We start from the raw sequence: 5,454 nt of genomic DNA, 5'->3' as shown, positions 1-5,454 counted from the left end.
CCGCAAAGCATGTATATATAGATGACCTTGTGGCTACGTGCAGGGCTGGTGGGATCCAGTTATCAGCATTGCTCATTCTGTCATTGCCACGGCACAGCTACAGCTATAACCCCGTGGCTGCCCCTGCTGCGTTGGCAGCAGCTTTCGGCAGTGGCAGTGATGTTTGCCATTGGGCTAGAAGTGCCAGAGGAGAAGAAATATCTGCAATCCTTCTGTTCAATAGCCATGAATAGGCTTATCATCCATGAATTTAACCAGTCCCTTTTTGAACGTGGCTGTGTATCTACTGTCACCACCTCCTATGGCAATGCATTCTGCAAGTTAACTGCATGTTGCATAATAAGTGCTTTCTCATTAGTTTTAAACCTGTCATCTACCAAGTTCATTCAGTGTCCCTTTAGTTTTAGTATTCTGGGACTTGGTGAGCAACAGTTCCCTTTTCAGTTGGTTCACACCCTTCATGTTTTTATAGACCTCTATCATAGAAATTCAGGACTGGAAGGGACCTCCACAGATAGTCCAACCCCCCTGCTCTGAGCAGGAATACTGCTGAGATCAAATGATTCCAGTTAGGTGTTGGTCCAGTCTCCTTTTGAAGACTGCCAAGATCATAACCCTCTTCAGCCTTCCCCTTTCCAAACTGAAGTTTTCTAGCCTTCTTAATCTTGCCTGGTATGGCAACTGCTTTGTGCTCTTGATCATTTTGGTTGCCCTTCTCTGTACTTTCTCTAATTCTCCTACATCCCTTTTGAGGTGTGGGGACCAGAACTGCGCACCATATCCAAAATGTGGGTACAGCATGGATTTGTTTTACGATGTTCTTGGTTTTAATTTTAATCCCCTTCTAAATGCTGCCCATCATTTTATTGGGTGTTTAGGTCACTGCTGCTGATGTTTTTAAAGAACTATCTACAATGACTCCAAGGTCCCTTTCCTGAGTTGTAACAGTTAACTCAGAACCCTGTACTGAGTATGTATAATTGAAGTTATTTTTCCCCTTGGTGCATTATCTTGCACTTGTCAATAGTGAAGTCCATCTGCCATTTTTCTGCCAACTCCCTTAGCTTGGCAAGATATTTCTGCAGCTTCTCTCTACCAGCTTGGTATTTGACTACCAGGAATAATTTGGTATCACCTGCAAACATTGAGATTTCACTGTGTACCCCCATTTCCAGGTCATTGTTGATGAAAAGGTTAGACAAAATTAGGCCCAGCACAGATTCCTTGGGACTCCACATTTGACCTCCCTCCATCCTGAAAAGTGACCATTTAGTCCTGCTCTTTGCTCCCTATCTTTTAACTGACACTCAATCCACAAAATAATCTTCCTTCCGATCCCATAGCAGTGCATTTTTATAAAGCCTTGCGGTTACGGACCTTGTTGAATACTTTCTGAAGGTCCAAATACATTATGTCAACTGGATCCCCCTTGTCCACATGCTTGTGGATGTCCTCAAGGGCTCCAGCAGACTGGGGAGGCAGGATTTCTCTTTACAAAAGCCACGTTGACTCTTTTCTCTAGCTGATCATATTTATCCACGCGACTGCTGATTTTATCCTTTATTATAGTTTCTACCAACTTGCCAGGATGGAAGGTGAGACTTACTGCTCTGACTTCCCTGGATTGCCTCTGCAACTCTTTTTGAACAGCAGGAAATTAAGTGAAATATGTCTAGAAACATGCAATAATTGAACAGATCTACCCTTCACAGAGGGGATAACATGTCCAAAAGCTCAATGTCCATGTCAGTGTGACATTATGGTCAAACTGTTCTGTTCCCTAGATAGGGCTTTTGACATTATCTTGGGAGCGTAAGCAAGACCCACCAGCCAGACATCTAAGAAAAAGGATTTAGTCTAGTGCCTTAGAGCACAGATCCACCTTGTTTGGTAAAGTAATATCATTGCAGAGCTTATTAAAATAAGTTTCCAAGTCTGTACAAATAGGTTATGAGAGCTATGTTAGATGTCCCCAGCTATACTAGAGATCCTTCCACTGGAGCTCTGAAAACTTCAGCTGAAATTGGGAATCGTCATCCCCCAGAATAGGGAAGGTAGATATGTGCAGTTTGCTGTACGCTTTTCCAAGACGCCTTTCTTAGACTCTTCCAGATATGATACCCATTTTGGGAGAACTATCCTACCATCCGTGTTGAAGCTGGATTCTTAGCAGCCACCTCTGGTAAATGGATAACTGCATCTTATCCACTAAGATCCATGTTCTAAATACTCAAAGAAATGTGTAGTAATAGTACCCGGACACTTCACCATAATGGAGGTTTTCAAGATCTGCTGGCCAGAAACTCATGCTCCTTTTGTATTCAATGGAGCTTTTCTCTGGGATCATATTGGTGAAGGGAATGAGGAACTCTTGGGCAGTTCCACCCCTTATGTCCTCAGGTGAAATGCTGGATGTTATACCAGTGCGCACTGCTAGCCAAAATAGTGTGCTTCTGTGTACAAGGGGCACACACGAGATAAATATCTCCAGCACATTTTTAATCTTTGTCCAAGTTTTGCAAACTAAAACAGAAAACAATGCAGCTCTCATTTAGCAAAATGGCAATAGTAGCTACCTGACTGGAAGCTGTAATTCGCTGTAAAGCACTGCAGTGTCCTCAGAAAGATGGCGCTGGTAGGAGTCATCTCGGGGCTTAGAAAGTTGATTGGCTAATTATTAAACTGCATCACTTCTAAGTTTCTGCATTGAAGTCTTTTCCTTTGGCGCTTGCCTTGATTGGAGAGTTGGCGCCCAGGGACTAACCTGAGATGGAAGTGAGGAGGTTTCTGTCTGTTGCTCCTCTTACAGTCTTCATTGCACATGAGCAAGGAGAGGAGTGATAAGGGCCAGTGGCTGTGATCGTGATGGCCGTGGTGACGCTTCTGAGCACGTGCCGCGTGCACTCCTGTTCCGCTGGGCAGGCCGATGAGACCCATTTCAGGTAACTCAAGTGACCGCTACGTTTGCTCTGTGGACTATCTGTGCTCTAGTTATCTGGGCTCTTTTCAAAAATGCCTATTAACCTCGTGTGCTTTGCCTTGGACATTTTGAGCTTGATTTTCAGAGGTATTTAACCCTCGGAACCAGGGATGGTCCAGTCTTTTATGGCGTTACCCTAAGTCTTGCCTAGGTTTAAGTCCCTCTTCCCTCAAAGACTTCCCGTGTGACCTTGAGCAAATTCCTTAGTCTCTCTCTGGCACAGTTTCTTATATGTAAAACAGTGGTAATAACAGCTCCCTCCCTTGCACTGGTGGTGTTGGGATACATACATTTACCTGATAAAGAATCATGAAGAACACCAACTTTGGCATGTTGCTAATGTGAATAGAAGATCTTGATGGATTGTCCCAGAAGCAAAGTTTTGAGTTGATCATCATTGAAGCAGGTGCATGCGAGTTCTTTTGGGAAGTCCTAGTATGTATTATCAGAATATTTTTACTGGATGATAGAGCACTGTTTGATGGATATCTGTACTAACAGAATGGCTCCTTTTTTCTTTTTGTGTGGTAGCCATGTGTTTTGTCCAGACATTCATGAGCTTTCTGACTTTTTGCTTCTGAGTTTATCCTGTGAAAACATCTGGTTCTGACCCAAAAAGTCCACTGTAAAAGGAGAGGCTTATTATCATTTTGAGCAGGGACAGGCTAACTTTACCTGTTCGTAAAGAATAAATATAGTCATCGTTGGGGGGGGGCACTACAAATGAGAAATTGGTTGGAGAAGCCAGCAGTGTGCGTGGGAAATGTCCATTGGATCCATCCAGCATTCACTTGTCATAACATTGTGGAGATGCCTAACTCTTGGATTATATTTCAATACATTTCAATAACAGTATCTGTCATTTTTACCCATCATTATATATTTGGCTGTAGCATTGTTGATGCTGGCTTCTTTGTTCTTTGAACATAATACTTCTAATACTTGAATCATGTTCAGATTCAATAGGAAAATAAGTTAACCAAATAGCTGCTGCTCAAGGTGTCGCTTGAGCTTTAAGCTGAAACTTTGAGCTTTCTTCCTAGGTTAATTTGGGTTTAACTGTATTTTTAGGAGCTTTCTATCTGCTGAAGTCTCTATGGAAACATATTCCTGAAGGGTATTGAAAAACACTCATTAGTAAATACAAAGTCCCCTTGTGTGTTCTGTTCCGTTTCTTCTGAGAAATGCGTTGTTTCCAGAAATATGAGTGTAATACAGAAATAGAGGATATAATGTCTGCATCTGCTCTTTCAGCCAGCTTTCATCTGCTGGAATCAAAGTAACTTCACAATACTGCAGAGGGCAGTAAAAGTGCATGTTTAATTGCACGCGCACACAAAAGAAACCTCAGAGTTGCTTTACATTTGTTGTAAATGCCAGGAATCTAATTATACTTACTGATTCTGACCTTAAGAGCAACCCAGAGTCCCCAAAAAATCCCTTCAAGTCTGTCATCTTTCCCTTTTCTTTCCATTTCCAGTTTCACTTGATCTTAAGCCCATTATTGCATAGAAGGGGGATAATAGTAACTTAATAGAAAAGAAGAGGGAAAGAGGGAAAATGGGGTCTGAGAAAACCAAGATTTTCTTGACAACTGTGCATGTTCCTTTCCATGGTAAAATCCATCCTGCTACTTACTTGAAATATCTCAAAATGCTTACTGTAATTACTTTGCAGAGCATTTTGTTTCTTTAAGCAAAAAGTAAATGGAATTTGCACACCCAAAAATAATTCTGTTTAAAATGATATCCCCCAGATGGTTGTTACAGAAGCTTCCCTGACAGCAATGATTTCATTAAATTACAACCTACTTTATGGGTGGCAAGAGCTAAAACAGGGCCTTCTGGAGGGCTGCTTTAAACATGAGTATTGTCAGAGGAAGGACTGCAATTTCAGATGGTAGCTGTATTCTCTTAGCTGTATTCTCCATCCATCGTAGCTAGTAATTTATCAAAACAGCATACTAAGTGTCTTACTCCATGGATTAGAAGCAGCTGCGCTGAATGAAATGCACATCAGATTGCTGGGAGCAAGAAAGAGCACAGTTCTTCAAAAGGTGGCAGATGTAAAGCTGAATGGTCTTGGGACAAAGGCAAAAGTTAGTAGGAGAGCAGAATAGGACATCAAGGTTGTAAACTATAGTACACCTTAAGTATCACCTCAGTGGTGATATGGTATAGTATTTACTTGCATTCCCTTGACCAAAGTTTTGGTAAGAGAAGAAGAGGCAAAGGAAATGAGAGACCAGAGGACAGCACATGGTATGAGCCATTTTCTGATGATTCAGGAAAGAGGGAATGGAAAAAAAAAAATCTAGATTAGCGTTATCGCTAAAGGTCATGCAAAGTACATTTAGTGGTTGAAATGAGACTAATATTAGACAAGATATAGCTTGTATAGGGGACAATAATAAGCATATGAATATTAATTAGAGCTCTTTTATAACTTCATTTGAAGCCTAGGTTAGAAGTCTT

The sequence above is a fragment of the Crocodylus porosus genome, unplaced genomic scaffold, assembly GCF_001723895.1.
Source record: "Crocodylus porosus isolate Cpor-Errol unplaced genomic scaffold, CroPor_comp1, whole genome shotgun sequence".
Classification (NCBI taxonomy): Eukaryota; Metazoa; Chordata; order Crocodylia; family Crocodylidae; genus Crocodylus; species Crocodylus porosus.
The sequence above is the reverse complement of the archived record's forward strand: the minus strand, read 5'-3'. Positions refer to the sequence as shown.